Source organism: Antechinus flavipes, chromosome 2, assembly GCF_016432865.1.
Source record: "Antechinus flavipes isolate AdamAnt ecotype Samford, QLD, Australia chromosome 2, AdamAnt_v2, whole genome shotgun sequence".
In the NCBI taxonomy this organism is placed as follows: domain Eukaryota; kingdom Metazoa; phylum Chordata; class Mammalia; order Dasyuromorphia; family Dasyuridae; genus Antechinus; species Antechinus flavipes.
Genome location: NC_067399.1, coordinates 291900516 through 291920011, shown reverse-complemented (window position 1 = coordinate 291920011; position 19496 = coordinate 291900516). Strand labels below are relative to the sequence as shown.

General features: G+C 34.2%; 1 protein-coding gene across 4 annotated transcripts in view; it reads right to left on the bottom strand.

The window, feature by feature from the left end:
- Positions 1–19496, bottom strand: part of STXBP6 (syntaxin binding protein 6) — a 330415-nt gene that overhangs the window by 43361 nt on the left and 267558 nt on the right. The gene's annotated exons all lie outside the window — the stretch shown is intronic.

The window sequence follows — 19496 nt, the reverse complement described above, 5'->3', positions numbered from 1 at the left end:
TTTTTCTTCTTAAAATCTTTATAAAAGTCTTGCTTCAAGTAAAATTTTACAGGGGCCTAATTAAGCATTTTTGCTGCAGAAGTGAACTATAATTAAAACCCTGCCTTATATGGCTTATAAACTTGCAGCTGTGGGCTGACTGTTTCAACATATCATCATATTGGCATTAGTCTGACAAAACATGGTAATCATTTCCTTTTGTATATACTAAGAAGCCTCTAGTAGATGAATATTTTAATTTATATGTTAACCATTGTAGACACAGATTAGTACTGTCAGTCAGTATGAAAGCATATGTAAAATGTCTACACATATACATACATATATACATGTGTATGTGCACATACATATATAATATTGCTATGATTTATTTTCCTGTTTTTGGTAATTGGATGCCTTGCTTATCTTCAATAAATATAACAATCTAAGTTTTCCAAACTAAGGGAGATGTTAGAAAAGAGAACAAAACTTAAAACTTCATAGCATGAGGGTAGGCAAGTGTATTATATTCTTGGGGGAAAAAATTGCTTTGAATATTGTAATGAGATAATTTCTGTGGTCCAACAACCATAGCAATCTTATTTGAGATTTTCTTTTCAATAGGCTTCATTTTCAGATATTTGTTCTTGCTAGTAACCAAGGGAATTTGATATTCTCCCCAAATTCATATTCATTCTTTGGTCAATAGTGAATAAGATGCTTTCTTTTTCTTCAATTGAATGAGTCCATGACTTTCTGGACTGAGTATCCTTCCCAGCAACAATGACTTAATGATACTGTGCAATTAATGTCCATAGTCTTCTATTAATTGTCCAGAGAGTATGAGCTACCCTACAAATTGGAGGCTCTCCTTTAAGGTTTTAAAAATATTTTTAATTTCTAAAATTTTAATATTTAAAAATATTTCACAGATGGGTACAAGTCCAAGTACATTATCTAAGGTATTCATCTTATCTTTCACTTTTTAAGAATCCTACATTTTTTAATTCTAGTAAACATCCCTGTATCCTTGTAAATATAGGATATGTTGTATTTTAGTCTCTTTTCCTCAAGGCTGTAATTATTGAATACTTAAAATTCAGGTTCATTTGACTATTCTGTTCATATTATTGTAGTAATATAAATGCTGTACATAATATAAAGTGTGCATTATTGATATCAAGGGACCTCAATCTGCTTTTGTTATGAGTCCTTTTGAAAGTCTGGTACCATCATTGGATCCCCTCTCAAAATAGTTTTCTTAATATATAAAATACACAGAATTACAAAGGAAACTTATCATAATAAAATATATTTCTCAAAATATTTTTTAAGAAAAGTTCATGGACCCCAGGTTAACAAATCTGGATGTTGTTGCCCTATTTGTGTTTATTTCATTCTATATAAGTTTATATAACAGCCAATACCACCGCCGGTCACCTTTTAATTCACCTTATCGGTTCGGCTGCCCTAGCACTCATATCCATTAACATCATACTATCCTCAATTACACTCATTATCCTTTTCCTTCTCACAATTCTAGAACTGGCCGTAGCTATGATTCAGGCCTATGTTTTTACTCTTCTAGTTTTTTTATTTATTAAATGCCTACTATATTTTAAGCACTGTGCTAAGTGCTGGAAATACAAATAAGAAAAAAGAAAGATAGTTCCTATCCTCAAGGAGTTTACCATCTAATGGGAAAGACAAGACATAAAAAGGAAGCTGGGAAGGAGGAGGTAGGGGAAGTAAGGGTAACCAGGATAAGGACATCTTGTTATGTGGAGGCGAAACTGCAGACAGAAAATTAAATAATCTGAGAAAGTCCTCTATAAAGGAAAATTTTGGGAAGAGTTTAGTACTCCACCCTCCAGGCTTCTAATCAGAGGGGAGGAAAGGTTGGGAGATGAGAAAGTATTTTTTGAATTCCTCATTGCTCTTATAAAACAATAATGCCTTATTACTTTCATTTACAATAATTGGTTCAGCCATTCCCTACTGATGATTGCTCATTTTGATTCCATTTCTTTTTGTGTGTCCACAAGAAGTATTGGTATGGATATTTTGGTACCTATTTTTATCTCTGACTTCCCTGGTTATCCTATACCTCTTTCTATAGAAATGCTCCACTTCCATTTTTAGTTAAACATACTTTCAATTGTATCTTTTTTATGCTTCGTCTTGTGCATGAGTCACTAATACTGACATGCTATGGTATCAAGTGACTCCAATTTTTTTTGCGTCACTTACAATTCTTTTGTTCAACAGTAAAAATATAAATAAAGCTATTATTTCTTTCAGAGACTTTACCACTCTGTTTTTCTTAGGATACCCCAATGTGAGCAATCAACATTTAAAAGGAAGTATATTTTATATGCTAGGTATTGTGTTAAGAGCTGAAGATGCAAAGGAAGGTCAAGATATATTTTACTTTCAAAATGCCTACACTATAAAAAAAGATATAAACAAAGAGGGATATACAAGAAACCTCCAGAGTAAATAGACAGTAATATGGGAGAAGATACTAGTAGTGGGAAGGGGAGAACTAAAAAACACCTGCAGAACACATAATTTGAGGTAAAGAAAGCCTGGGAAACTATGAGGCAGATGTGAGGGGCCAAGAATTTCCAATATATGAGACACTTCATTCAGATGGATCATAGAGTGGGGAAGGGGATTTTAGAAGGCTGCAAAGGTTAAAAGGGGCTAGGCTATAAAGCTTTGATTGACAGAAAAGTTCATATTTGATCCTGGAGGTACTAGAAATGTATTAACGAGGAAGCTGAGAAAGTCAGGCATATACTTTAGAAAAAGCTTTTGAAAATTAAGTAAAAGATGGTTTTAAGTGGGGAGAGGCTTGAGGCAGGGAGACTAATTAGGAGATTACTACAATAGTTAAGGAAATAACAATCATAATAACTAGCATCTATATTATGTGCCAGGCAGCATTTTACACTTAATTTATTTGATCCTCACAATAACCAGTAAAATGATCCCCACATTAGGTCCTTTTATGAACAATCAAATTGGCTTCTGAAGTATTCTTTATTGATAGTGTACTATTTTCTATTCCCATGCTTTTGCACTCAGCTGGCTGTCCTTTATGCCTGTTATGTTTCCATCTCACCTAGAATTCTTTGGATCCTTAATTTCCTTTAAGAATACTAAGCTTGAATTCTGCTTTTTTCCATGAAGACTCTCCTAATCCCTTTAACAGTTAGTGCTATATCCCCGTCACAAGGATGTGTTTTGTATACACTTACTATCTCCACTTTGTTACATAGCACCTGAAAGTGATACAAAACATAGTTCTTGTCACATCGAGGAAGTGTGACAGTTTGGCAGACCCAGCATTTGAATTTAAATTTTTGGAGACCATATCCAGTATAATCCTATTTTACCATACTGTAAGAGTTATTTAACTGATAATTTCAAACACACATAAGCACACACACACACATATTCACACACTCTCCCTCTCTCCTTTTCTTCCTCCCTCCCTCCCCCCCTCTCAAATATACAGTGGTATCTCAGCATTCATTTGCTTTAAAACTGGTCAAATTGGGTATTCCATGCATTTTAAGGAGAAAAATATGCTTCAGCACTTGCTTGGCACTCACTGCACTTGGTTGTTGTCTAGATTGAGCAGTAGGGATGTGAAGATGGTCAGGCACACTACCCAATTTTGCTCCCATCCATTCACTGCTATTGCCTGGGCAACTCCTCCACAGGTGTGTGGGGCTGTAAAGCTGGAGCCCACAATGCTGAGGTTGCATATGTTGTCAGGCAGATTATGGAGCAGACAGTGTGGCTACAGTATATAGTCTCCTCGCCTCAAATAGCAGTACTAGAAGGGGCTTGTCTAACAGGAGGAGGAGAAGCAAGAGCAGGAGGAGCAGTAGTGGTGTGAGCAGCAGCAGCAGCAGCAGTAGGAGCCCAGGCAAGTTAGAAGCAAGAGAGGACCTAGAACTCCTGGCAGCTTCAAGCCCTGAGAAAAGGAAGGTGAGGGACCTTAGCTTCTGCCTCCACATCATACCCTTCCTCCTTCTTCCCCTCAGGAAACTTGGACAGTATGGAGTGCTGGGAGGGGGGAGAGAGTATAAAGTCCTGATTGGGCTGGCTTGTTTCTCTGCAGCTGGAAGCCCCACTTGATCCTTTGGAGAATTGGGTGAGGAAGGGTGGTTAGACTGTGGACTAGAGATGTAATCTTTATAGAAGAAATTCTTTTTGTACTAATTATTTTTGCCACTCATCGTGCCTTCTTTAACCACTTAACAATGAATGCCAAGGTACCATTCTATATATACTTATAGATGTCAAAGAGGTAAGCAATCAGCATTTATTAAGCATTTACTGTTCAGGCACTATGCTAATGTTAATCTTATTTTATCATACTGTAAAGAGTTGATTAACTGATATTTTTGAACACACACACACACACACACACACACACACACACACACACACACATTCATATATAAAGATACAGATGTCATGGAAACAAGCATCAAGCATTTATTAAGCATCTACCAGGTGTCAGGCACTGTTCTAGGAACTAAGAATACAAGTACAATAACCAAAAAAATCTCTGCTGTGGAGTTCATGATATTCCCCTAAATCACAATGCTCAAACTGTCTTCTACCTTTCTGCTTCTGAACTTTCCCATTACTGTCCAGGTACCACCATCCTCTCAGTCACTCAGGCTAGCAACTTAGGTGTTATCCTTGACTCTTACTCCTGCCATATCAAATCTGATGTCAAAGAGCTAACTCAGAGGAATTGAGGAGACAATGGTTATCTAGTTTAGCATGATGTTCTCTAAGTTCAGTATGGCTGATTTAATCTTACAACAAATAATGGTTTCCTAGTGATATAATGATTAGTTTATACTCAGTGTAGCGCATATAAGCTAGAACTCAGAAAGCCCTGAGAGGCAGAGGCAGAGAAGACAAAGGACTAGTGGCAGGAGCTTAAGCTCTCAGAACCAAGGGCAGAAATTAAATTCGCTCTTTGATCTTTCTGGTGGCAGGCCTGGACTCCTGCATTTCTTCACTGAAACCAAGGCTGGTCTGAAAGGCTCTCCAGAAAGCTGCCCAGCCCCAGGAAGGAGATAATAAAGAATCTGGACTATAAGAAAATTAACAGGGCCCCAGAAAAGGAGACAAGACTTTGAAGGAGACAGTAAAATATTACAAACAGTGACATGGTTCATTTACTCAAATAAAATAAGTCATTGGACAAGGAACTTATTCAGGATACCAATAACTAACCTAATGTTTATCAATTATCTAAAAACTGTGATTTCTACTACTTTCTTCATCCTTTGCTGTCACTCAACCACAGACACTGTAAAAATAGAAGGTCACAAAAGGGTGAAGAAGAAAGCTTACAAAATAAATGAAGTAGTAAACATGATCATTATAGTTCCCTCAACCTAATATTCTGCTTCTGTAGTTAGTTAAGGGCTCCCACCTCTGATGCTTACTAGCTTTACAACTAGTAGCAAATAAATAAATTTCTCAGGACCTCAGTTTCTTCATCTCTAACATGAAAAATAAATGGGGGAAAGAATGGTTGGAAGAGGTTGAAAGACTTTTCATGAGAGGAATAGAATCAGCTAACCATATTTTAAGAGATAAAAAAGTCTCAGTGTTATTATGAAAATATTGTTGATCTCAGGGACCCTCTAGGCCTCAGACCTACATTTTGAAAACCTTTCTAGACTACTGCATTTAAAGAATGTCTTAATGGATATTTTTGCTTCTAGCATTGTCCTTCCCTAACTCTTTTTTGACCCAATGCTAAAATGTTATTACTGAGGTATAAGACTAATATCACTTCTCAAACCACAAAATCTTTAGTAAATACCTACTTTCTCTAGGATAAAATACAAACTTCTCATTCTGGCCTATTTAAGATTCTCTACAATATAGATCCATCTATCTTTTCAGACATATTCAATTGTTTAGTTTATGTATTATACTTCCTATGAAAAAATCTTTCACATTCTCCTAGCAGTTCTTTCTCCCTTCTTAAATTACTTTGAATTTACTTAGCTGCATAACTGTTGAATTTGTCCATTTCAAAAAAAGGAGGGCAGGAAAGGATTATTTCATTTTTGTCTTTCCACTTACCCCACCTAGTACATCATCATGCACATAGTACAGTTATAGCTTTCATATCATGACTTTCTCCATTATGGTTTTGATATATTGGGGTCAGCATGAGAAATTAAATGGGAATTTGAGGAAATTTTTTGGAAGCTATAGACAACAGAAAAGGTCAGCAGATGACACAGAGAAAGTTTAGGAACTCAGACTGCATAAAATAAATGTACAATATTGTATAATATCGACACATTTTACTTTTTAAAACTGTAAATACTACAAAAAAGAAAAAAAAATTTAGACTTCTCTGGTATGAAGGGAAGGCCAAAAAATGTGGATTTTCTAGATTGCAGGAGTAACACATTCTAATGCCAGCATTATGGAAGAAATAACTATACACACTTAACATTTACTTAAATAACTGCTATTATAGAAATAATTGCATGCTCAAAACAATTCATAAAGACTAAGAGTAAATTCACCAAAAGAAAATCTTTAGCTTTTAGCACCATTATATTACAAAGTTGCATACAATATATTTTCATTTTTTAGCTTTTAACAAACAAGAAAGACAAGAATTAAGGCTCCTATCAACTTTGAAATAAAATTTAGTTTGCCTTTAAATGTTATTTACAGATTAAAAAAACAACAACCTGAAAAACAAGCATTTCCCTGCCTCCTTCCATTTTATCACCTGTATAATTAAGGCTTAAAAATTTAAAAATCACACAAAGATTTCATAAATATACATATATATATATACACACACACATATATATACACACACACACACACACACACACTATATATATTATATAACACTTTCATAAAAAAAACTTATCTTTACAATGTCTTTACAATATTTAAGGAAAACTGACATTATTGGAGTTCATCAACTGCTCATCAAGTCTAGTGTCTGGCTTTTAGAACAGAAGTGTGAAATCATTCTGACCTTGTGGAAAAGACTTTTTGCAGAAGTTTCAATGCCTTATGATGAGAACAGGACAGAGAATCAATAAAACCAGTGAACTATGAAAATAAAATGAACTTTAGTTTCTACAACTGTAAATTGGGGGCAACAACTTCGACTAAATGCCTCAGAGTTGCTGTGAGGAAACTGCTTTATACATGTTAAACCATTACAGATATTGAGATATTGTAATTGCTTCACCCTTCATTCATATAATTTGTCTTTTTGAAGGGTGAGGGGTGGGAAGCCTGATTTGAAAAAATATATATATTCAAAAGTTAGGATAACAAGGCCCACTCTCCAGTAAAGCTGGAAAGAAATTTTTAAAATATGGTTTCAGCTGTTTTCTTGCCCACTAGAAGGCCTAAATTCGAGGCTTCTAACTCTGCTGAACTGTCATTCTATAGATCATAGACACGATCATTTTGGTAAGTCAGCAGGAGTATATGCACTCTGTAAATGTCAGAAGTAAAATGCAACACAATCAGAATTCTATAAGCCATGGCAAAGAGCTCAGAATTTAAACATTTAAAATGTCTAAACTACAGATCAACTCCTTACGTTAGAAGAAAGAAATCACTATTTCTATCCCACATTCTACAGTACACACTAAACTGAATTTGGTGGCAAAGCCAACCAAATGACTGTTTTTCATGCCTTTGACAAAGAAACATATACTGGAGAAGAAGAAAGGTCAAAAGACTTGTCATAGTAGAATCAGAAGAGAGGGACATAAAGAAAGAAGCTTTGTGCACACTCCCTTTTCCCAAGAGTAAGAAATGCATGTAACTATATTTTATGTGTTTATGTTTTTATTGAATCCTTTCAGTTATATCCATCTTTCTGTGAACCCATTTGTATTTTGTTTTGACAAAGACAGTAGAGTGGTTTGCCATCACCTTCTCCTACTCTTATGTATTATTCTTATACTGATGAAATCACAGGAGCAGTCCCTATGTATATGCTAAGGTCATCGGAGCTTCATATTCTCCTTCTCTGAATGTCTTTAAAAGATAAATTCTTATCAATTAAGATTAACTATATAGTTCTGCTCAAAGACAGGAGAAAGGATTCTACCAGAGGTCAGCAAATAATTGTCTGTTTTTGATCTGAGAGTTAAGAATGTATTTTACATTTTAAAATAAGGTGTTACTGTACTTTAAAATATTTTTAAAAACTTCTTCACCTGAAGGTACAAAAATAGGCAGAGCTATAATGTGCCAACATCAGGACATATGACTTTCCCAGGGCTGATATTCAGACTAAAGGCAGCATTTATTGGTTTACTAAGGAATGGTTTGAAGCCTGGATAAAACTAAAATCATGAAAAAGTAAATCTCAACTTGAATCCTAGCTATATCACTTATTAGTTCTGAGACACTGTCACAGACATTCATCTCTGCTGAACCAGAATTCCCTCATGCATAAAATGGGGAAAAAACTTAAAAGGTTGTTATGATAAGTATTCTATAAAATTTTAAATATGGTACTATCATATAGCTGTTATTATCACTTTTAGACTTTCATTGGACGTCTTCAAGTGGAAACTTATCCAGTATACTTGTTCAGTATGTAATGATAGAAATTTCTTTATATCAAATATTCTTAATTAGGTTCCATGGATACCTGGGGAAGAAGGGTAGTGACCATGACAGAGAGCTGGTGATTGGAGAGGGAAAAATAATATGCCTTTACTTGTCATTCATCTTTAATGGAAAGTTAGCATTTCCTTCTATTATAAATGTAGGTAATAATATATCAATTCTGAGAAGCGATCCATAGTCTTCTTATAGGTAGTGAGCTATCACAGTGAAAAGAATGAAATTAGGAATAGCTGAACACAATTTCTACTACAGACACTTATAAGCCATGTAGCCCTGAGCAAGTCCTTAACTTCTGTTTCCTCTAGTTTTTTTATCTGTAAAATGTAGATAACAAGAACATCCACCTTCTAGTGTTGTGGTGAGGCTAAAATAAGATTTATAAAATAATATAATAAATAATTGTATATCATATTTACAAATACAATATAAATATAATACATAAACATATAACAGGTAGATACTAAAATACATATAAAATAAAATGTTTTGAAACTTTAAAGCACTACATAAATGTTAGTAATTATTATTCAGCAGATTTACAAGTATGACATCATACAAAAAAAAGGTTAAAAACTTCTATATTAATGGACTGGGTGGCTATTTTGAGCTTTCTTCAAGCTCCAAAATTCTGTCACTATTATGAGTAAATATTTTGATTGAATCAAATGGTTTGGGGATTTAAAAATATATATATCACTATAATAATTCCCCACATAATCCCAGATAATAAGTCATTTTTATATTAGAATGCATTTTCAAAACAAGGTGCCACCAGATTTCTCAGCAATGAAACTTAAGACTACAGAGCAACTGAAAAAAAGAAACCAGTATATGTGACGCTATTCTTCATTTGTCATTGATGATGTAGAAGGAATATCAGAAGACCTTAACCTAATTTTGATTCTAATAGATCATTCTCTCTCTCTCTCTCTCTCTCTCTCTCTCTCTCTCTCTCTGGTAAGACTGACATAAAAACCAAATGTTGACATGACTTCTTGATTTGGCTTGCAGTTCCTAGCATATTGCCCTATGCTTGCCTGGGATACTCCCTATTAGACTGTGAGTTCTTTGAGAGAAGAGACTGGCCTTTCTTTGAATTTCTAGCATTTAGTGAAGTGCCTGGCACATAGTAGGCATTCAGTAAATGCTTGTTAATTGTGATGTGACTCAAAATTGGTGCTGTATGATGATAATGTGCTTCCAGTGAACCAAATGAAATGCTCCTCATACTCAGTGGCAACTGATGTATTTTGCTAACTTTTCCAAACTAGAACTTCTCTTCTCCAAATTGTGTTTTGACTATGTGCATGGAAAACCTGAATAATTATTTTGATTGCTGCAGTTTTTCTTCCTTATGTTTTTAATCTCCCACCCACTCCCCCCAAAAGTCTATGGAAGGGAAGTTTTGAACAGGCACAAAAAGTAGAATATTCTTCAAAAGACATTTGAATAAGAATAAAGGAAGAAAAATATACAGACACCCTCAAAATTAAGTGAATTGCCATTATTAAGTATCTAGTACTTCTTGTTCACGATCATCTTTAATTTCTTAGCTCATTCTTTTTATAAGCAAAGAGCTAGGTCTACACCATTTTCAAATACACACAGAAACAGAATGCATGCCTAGAAGAGGTCAAAGTTTAGAATTTTGGAAGCTAAGAACTTGGCTCAATCCAGTTGTGCTTTGGAATTCACCTTGATACTTTAAACTTTCTTTTCAGGATAAGTCAAAGCAAGCCAGTCCTTTACATGACTCTCCTGGTGTAACATTATCATCTTCTCACTGAAGTGATTTCATGTCAATTTTCAGAAGTGAGGCAAAACAAGCTAAAAACTAAACATACCCTTTTCCTTGACAAATTTCTATGCTGCATTTAAGGGCCAGGTTTTGTGAGGTCAATTGTTCCTTCTAGTTCCTTCATAGTCAAAGATCAAAGAACATGAAGTGTTAGGATTGGAATGGTTCTTACAGATTACCTAGTTAATCCTCTCATTTTACAGAAGAAAAAAATAAAACAGAAAGTCAGGAAGTTGTTTGACCAAGATCACAGAGCTATTAAGTGGCAGAACTGAGACTCAGATTCATTTAACTACAAATTCAGCATGCTGTCTACTATAACACATTTCTTTAGTGAATAAGGCAAAAATCCACTTTCATTTATTAAATTTATCTAAATAGGCAAAGTAAGTTGTTCTATTTTTTTTTCTGAAATGCTGCCCAATCCTAACTAAAGGTGTCCAACCACATAGATTTTTTAAATTAAAAAAAAAAAAGAAACATGACTTTCAACTTAACACATTTTTCTGCTATCAATTCAACTAAATAAAAGTTAAAACAGGAGCTTAGTTATAGGTAGTAGGGTTCTAGTTCTTAGAATATTTAAAAACTTTAAAAGGGATTGTCATTCTTTAACAAATTTCATAATATCAAACTTATCTCCAATAATAAAAAAAATGATATTTTGTTTCTGAGATATTCAGCAGCAACATAATATGCCTGGATAATAAATCAAAGGTCAATCCAGAGATGAACCAAAAGTTTCTGGAGAATGACTTCAAATAAGAATACACTTTTCATCTAGAATGAAAAAAACTGAGAACTTTAGACTTAAAAAAAAATTCCTAAGTAACATGGCTGATCCCAAGAAACCAAGAGCATGACTATAAACAAATAATATTGCTTCTATAAAACAGAAACAAATAAAAGAACAACTAATTGGGACAGCTAGGTAGCACCAAGCCTGAATTCAAGAGGAATTGAGTTCAAATCTGACCTCAAACACTTAACATTCCCAAGCTGTTGTGACTCTGGGAAAGTCACATAATCCCAATTGCCTCAGGGGAAAAAAAAGAACAACTAATTTATGGATCTCTTTTCCGTATATTCTATACTCAGGAAGTGCTCTAGAATATGAATATGGATGTAAGTAGAGTCATTCATTGCTTTTCTGAAAAATAAATGAAATATAAACTTAAGTTCACTGGAAAAAGTTAATCCAACAATTATTGGTACTGATCACAAGAAAAAAAATTGTTTTGATTTCTAAAATATTTTTTTCATTGTTGAAATAAACAATGGTCTTCTGCAGTTCCCATATGGCTGTCAGAATTTTGTACTCTACAATTCTATAACTATGCTGATACTCATGAGAGCTCTGCAACACAAATATTCTTAGATGGTGATGGAAATGAGTACAACCAAAAGAAAGACTTCTCAAAAATTGTCCTCTAGATTTCAAAAAGATAAATTTAAGACAGACATTTTAGATTAAGTTCAGTAAGATGAACAATCACCATTGATACTTTAAGACCTAAGGCATAAGTTGGAGAATAAATTTTTTTTTAAAAAGCCCACAGACAATGCTCAGGGGGAAAAGGGAACAAAATTTAATTTTTATGGATTTTAGACAAAGTGAAAAACAAATATCTAGAAATGTAATACTATTTCCATTTTACAAAGCACTATTCCCTTTAAGGACATTACACATTTCTGCTTCTAACTAATTAGCTGAACAATTTTTCCTGTTTGCTTAGAAAAAAATAAGATGAACAAATAATGATTTTATTTTCATAGGATAGAAGTTGGTATTATTAAGGATGATCTGAATTCATACCTATAAGAACAGGCATAAAATAAAATTAAAAAACAAATTAAAACAAAATATTACTACAAACACCTCAACGTTGAATGAGCAATGAAAAAAAGAAAAAAATATATAAACGGATCTGAAAAGATTTATTTTTGATTGCAGAAATTTCTTTTTGCTTCTTACATGCTAAAACATAGTGATACAAGTTCCCTTTTTAAAAAGACTCTGTGTTTATTCATTTCTATTGAGCACAAAGTCAACAAAGGTACAGAAACTGCTGAAAAATATATAGGTCTGTTGGATAGCTTTTTTTTTTAAAGTATGGGGTTTTGTCTTTATTTTGGTGTTTCACTTTTTTTTTTAAATCTACAATCCATAAATAACACAACTCTACATTCAAACAGCTTCCCTAATCTAAGCACCTGTGTGGAAAAGGGAAGGAAAAGGAAGAGTTAGGGGAAGGAGGAATGAGGTAGAGGGAAAGGAGAATAAGAAAGGGGATAGGTGGGAATGATCTTTGATGTACTGGTTTTCTTGGGCTCTCGAATGTGCCATTTCCTCATGGCCTCTTGATTTAGGTGCCAGGCCATCATGCCATGTAATCAGAAAAATTCCTGAGTCCTCTGGGGATTACAATAATTGTCATGAAAGTGAAAAATGAAAAGTATCCTTCCTGAAGAAGCTTGCTCACTGATGGCCTGTATTTGATTCTAGAAGACCAAAATGGTATGGAATCATTTTCCTAGAATACTCAGGCCTTCTATGGGAAATGCTACCTTGAACCCCTTTGCAATAGTTATGGGCTGCTTCAATTTAACTACTGGAAGAGCTTTTTTGTGATGATGTGAACTTTAATGGAGGCTCCCAAACAACCTCTATCAGGCTGCCATAGGATAACCACATTCTAAAAAATAGAAGCATAATGGGACAAAGCAGGAAGAGAAATGCAATTGGTATCAGAAGACAGACAGTCAAATATTGACTTTGGTACTTATCAGCTATATAACTTTGGACAAGTCATGTTGGTCTTTTGATTTAAATGAAACAAGATTAGATGATTTCCATTGTTTCTTTTCCTCTTTTGGGAAAACTCAGGGATCTATTTTATTTTATAATAGAGAAATACTTCTTTTCATGATCTATCAGGTTATATCTTCCAAAATGGTGTGGTTTAGAATCTGGTGATGTGGTAACACACTATTAGAAGCAATCTACTAATAACATCAGCCTGAGCAATTTATATACTTAAAGGAAAGGTTTTTAACATCATAATCTATTCCTTAAGAATCAGTCAGATACCTTAAAAACCAGTACATATCATTACGTTTTAAAAAGAGAAATTTAAAAATACAAAATGCAATCCCAATCAGAACTCTGACATTATAGGGACATAATCATAATTTTTTTTTTTTTTTGGAGTTGACATTTTGATTGGGTTTTCTCTGAAATGAGTAAGTAGTTAAATAAAAAAAATACTGTCCCTTGTGGAGCCCATAGGAATACATGTAATGCTCACAGTGATATTTATTTATTTTATGAATTTATTACCTTTTAAATAACTTATCCAATAGACAATGTAAAAATGTATAATCAAGATCTCTCATGTTGTCCACATTGCAACATATCATTTCATCATTCTTCAATGTAGAATTAGTCTATTTCTTCAAATCAAAGCACTAATACTCTATGAGTCAAAGGGCAATGGAAAGGCTGTCAGATATTGACAACTGGGAAAGAATAAAAGAAAACATTAGGAAAAGAAAGTAGGGGGTGGTGATATAATGGAAATAAGGGGAAACAGATGAACAACTCATATACTATACTTGTATCCAGGAAATTAAAAGAACCAGAGGAAGTCTGTGGCCCATTGGGTAAACAAAAGATTTACAGAATGTCACTAAATGATAGGGTTTACTGTAGCATAGAGGTATTACTTACATAGATAATATCACAATTTCTTTGATATATTAAATCATATAATTTCCACCAGACCCAAGAAGCATTTCTGAAACACTTATTATGTGCTAGGCACTATGCTAAACAGCAGGAATATAAATACAAGAAAAAAAGAACACAGCCCCTACCCTCAAGAAGCTTACATTCTAATGGAAGAAGATAACATGAAAGGACATTCAAGAGCTGGATGGGAAAAGAAGGAAGGTACCTATATGTGGGCATGGTGGAGATGTATGGAAAGTGAAGAAAGGAACTAGAGTAAAGGAATGAATATAGCCTGAGCAGACTATGACACATAGAACACTAAAAGAGAACTCTTCAGGTCATCTAATTTTATTCTCCCATTTTGGGTACAAATCCAATGATTCCATTGCTAATAAATAGGTGTCTATTCTAATTTCTATAATTTTTCTTGGTCACATATTTTAGAAGGCAGAACAAACCTGAGAATCTTCAGAATAGCATGTGTACAGGTATCAGATATAACCTGCTAGTCTAAGTTTTATAATTAGAGAAATCTACTTCAGATTTCCCCTGTAAAAGGAGGTTTTATTTGGGAAAATTGGGAAACATTTAACTCATTAAATCCCTGGTTATCACACATACACACACACACACACACACACACACACACACACACACACACACACCACACAAAGGATGCACAGAGGATAATAACCACAACACAGAAAATTCATGATCTGTCTCTAAGCTGCTCCACCTCTCCCATCCAAAGGCCACATGCCCCTTTTCATTTTATGAAGTTCTACAGCTCTCCCAATGTCACTTGGGGATTTTTAAGACTCTTGCATTTAATATCAGAAGATCAAAGTGTTCCATTCTGTCTACCAAAGATAAGCAAAATTTATACTTTGGGCGGAAGTTTCAGAATGCACTGAAGTCTCAGCATTTGTTTTACTGCCTTTTCCCCAAGAAGACAATGAAAAATTACGGCCATGTGGGATACAAACAAGTGGTAAATGAAATAGAGACACTGTCCAATAAGAGCACATTTAAAGGCCTTGGCTGGAAAAATGTAAATGAGTTCTCAAAGTTGGTCTGGGAATTTTATGCAGGATGTTTACTAAGAAGATAGTTTGGTAAAAGAGAAAGATTGCTTTCCTGGCCATCAGGAAATCTAAGTTCTAGCTCCAGTTTTGCAATCTATGCTATCATGGGCAAATTCTTTTCCTCTCTGGGCCTTGACTTAGATGATATCTAAGGTTCTTTCAATTCTTGCATTCTGTGTGGTTACTGCAAGGGTAATTCCTTAATATAAGGATAACATCTTGTCCAAAGTTCATAACTTGCCATCAATCAGTAAGTATTTATGAAGTTCTTTCTTACCATGTGCTAGATATCATTTTAAGCACTAGGGAATACAAAGACAAACTGAAAGTAGTCCCTATATTCTAAGACCTTATATTCTTTTTAAAATTAGGTTTTTATTGATTTTTTTTTTGTTTTTATACCACTTAATTTCCCTTTTCATACCTTTTCCCTTCAAGCAAGTCATCTTTTATACAAATAATTTTTAAAAGAAAAATAGGAAGAGGAAAAAAACAGCAGAATTTATCTATATGTCAAAAACCTAAATATCCTTCCATTTTGAGAAGGTCTGGTGAAACTGTTCTCAACTGACAAAGCCTTCAACAATACAGCGTTACCTTCGTGCTCAATGCTCGATAACAGGTAATGTTCTACAATACAGCCATAAACAAAATTTTATTTAGAAATTTACTACTTATTCTTCCTTGCAGCAGATTGTAGTCATTTAGCTTCACCCCATCCTATAGATGGGATGTGTATTATCTGCAATAGGAGAGCTGCCAATTTATAGCTATATATGTGTTTGAGGAGGGAAGAATCAGAGTAAAGAATATAAAATGATAGGTCTTATGATGGCATGATAATTTGCAGAAACAACAGGCAGTAGAATGTGACAAAGATTTGAGGGGATTCGAAAAGTCAGAGCATTCTTGAGCAAACATAAAAGGTCACTTTATGACCCTGTTTGGAGTTTTCTTGGCAAAGATATTAGGGTTGCTTACAATTTCTTTCTGAAACTGGGACAAGCAGGGTTAAGTGACTTGCTCAGGATCATACAACTAATATGTGTCTAGAACTAGATTTGAGCTCAGAAACATGAATTTTCCTGACTCCAGGCCTGGCATTGTATAAGCTGTGCCACTTACTAAGAACAGGGAAACATAATTACTAAGTTCTAGCATGAAAAATATGAAAAAAGGATTAAAAAAGGGTAACAGAGAGGGTAGGAAGTAAACTACTCATCCAGGGAAATGGGGGGAAAAAACCCACTGTATCTTCTCTTATTAGTCCTATTCTGCATTCATACTGGAAAAGAAAAGATGGAAATGTATAAGGTGAGTCCTGCTCCAAGAACAATTCTCAGAGATTCCAAGCCTACAATTCCACATTTCCAATGGTGACTCTGCAGTAATGGAGCTGTCTGATCAGAATGATTTGTTATCCTAATCAGGAAATGTTGAGTCAACATGACAATCAGACACAAGACTTATTATCAAGAAGGAAAAATATCTGAGCAAGAAACTGAATGATAAAAGACATGGACAGATTATATATTGAAAATAGACAACCATCTTTTTTTTTTTTTTTTGGTGGAAAACAGGAAAAAATGTGATTCAGGTTCCACCTTTGTTGAACAGACTTTAAAAATATGAATACAGACACGTATTTATAGTAGACAGGACCCTAAAAAGTCATTCAGTCTAACACCTGCATTTTACAGATGAGGGAACTAAGGTCCAGAGAGCTTAGCTGTCATAAAGGTAGTCAAAAAGTACTTGGCCTTGACAACTTTTTCTGATCTTCTACATTAGGTTTAAGCCAAATAGGTCAATTTCCTTTAAATATTTATCAGTGGCAATGATATGAAAAATTATATTCTATCTATTTCTTGAATAGTCTTCAATATTTTCTTACATCAAAACCACAGTATGTAATATTTTTCATTATGGCATTACATGCAAGTTGAATGAAAGTATGAACAACTCATCATCTTTTATATCTAGAGCTAAAGAGATAAATTATAGAAAACTTGGCTTTCATTCTATGAAGAATCTCCCACTGTTCTGATGACATTAACTAACATTTTCCTATTTGAGGGATGTGACATATACTTTAGTAGAGTTGACAATGAAGATGAATAGACTTATATTTTATCCATAGGGCATGCAGCTGGATAATGGATACAAAGTATTAATACATATCAGCTCAGATGAATAACAGACTCTGCCCATATTCATTTAAGAGATTTCTACCACTTAAACAAGTGATCTGTATACAAGATTGGTCTCTAAATGTCATCCTCAATTGAGGGCCTGTTCTAGAAATAAATGTAGACAATGGTCAGTTTCCAATTTAAGATTACATGAAAAAGAAAACAAAGAGGTATTATGTTGAAAAAGACAGCGCCCTCAGCTCCCGCACTCTGAATTTGATTTTATATTTGTCATACAGTCATAAGTCCCTAAAGGGACAGATGTGGTCTACTAAACAGAATATAGATTTGAAGTCAAAATCATGGTTCAAATACCAATTCTTTTATTTACAACCAGCAGAACCTTGCCCTATCTATTTCTCGATTACCTCAACCCTAAAAATGAAGAGTTTGGATTAGAAAACTTGAATGGTTCTTTCTAGTTCTAGACCAATAAGGCTATGATCCTAGTGGATGAATATGTAGATCAGACTCAAAAGGCATAGTGGGTTTGTGTTCTGGCTTTGCCAGGTATAAGCTACAAAGTCAGAAGCAAGTAATTTTAACTTTATAACCATCAGTTTTTTTTTTTTATTATTTTGTAAAATGAGAATAATGGTATTAGCACTGTCTAATTCAGAGATTAGCCAAATGTTCTATGAATGAAAAAGTGCTGATGTAACTATAAGAGCCACAAAAAGAAAATGGGCTAGGCTCAAAAGTTGTTTCCTGAATATAGCATATGAAGGACTCAAAAGTCAACTATTCCAAATTCATACTGCAAACAAGAATCCCTTTTATAGAGATTTCTAAGAAGCCCATATCCAACCTTTGCTTTGACATCTCCAGAGAAGGGGAGCTCATTATCACCTACAGCAGACCATTCTTTATTTTTTGATAGCTTTGTTAACAATTGCTTTATAATCATAAGCAATAATCTTTCTTTCCTCAAAATTTTGCACTGGAGATGACTCTGTTCCAGCTATTTCCACCTCAGCCACAGTGAGTTTAAAAAAAAAAAAAAAAAAAAAAACAGTAAGAAGGAGGGTTCCCCACTGCTATTATGTCTAGAAGCATCCCAACATATACTATCATATGACAGAACCTACAACATTACTGTGCCTTACTAGAGAGGTATGCCTCTATTATGATTATATTATTATTACCTCAGAGTTTTAAGTATGTGGACGATGTTAATGATTTTCCTTACAAAGGGAACTCTGCCTTACATAAGCCATCCTATTTATGCTGCTTGAAGAAAAGAAGGAATCAGATAATTATTAGAGTAGATAGACATATCATTGATGTTAGAATAAAAAGGATATTATATGGTATCTATAGAGGAGTGTTTGGTTTTAACATTTAAAATCATTATGTAAAATAAGTAGAAAAAGCATTAGAAAAACTACACAATTTCGAGAAAGAAATAGGAAAAGTGGGTTAGAAGAATCTTATAGGAAATTAGCACAGACTAAGTTACTTCAAGTAATTTATTCTCCTAAGAACTATCAGATTAGGAAAAAAACACCAAGATATTAAGATTTAATTGTAAAGACCACGTTAGTACCCTGGATACTTTAAAATCAGTCAGTGTCAGGATAAGCCAAAGTCCTTGATTTTTATTCTTTATCGAAGGGAGAGGAGAGCTAGTAGACACAGGAATCTCTCTTTCTTCTTCTGCTCCGAGCCACCTTGCTCTTGTCCTACTCTACCCTCTAAATCCAACCTCAATCTCTCTATAGCCAAACAGATCAAACCTGCACAGAATATTGGCAGGGCCATTCTTTCTCCAAGCATATGCTAATGGAGAATTGTCCAATTGGTAATTAGCCTTAAGTGCTAGGACCTCAGTGCATCAACTCAGTTTCAGCCCATTACATTTAATCATAAGATGGACAGTCCTCCCTCTCCCAATACATTTTTCTTATGCTGCATCCCCCGATAACGTTTCTGTTATCTAGTCACAATACTACCTGGCAGCAAATGTTTCTACCAAATGGCCAAGTCATCAATAAGAGGAAATCTAAAACAACAAAGTGATCAGTAGA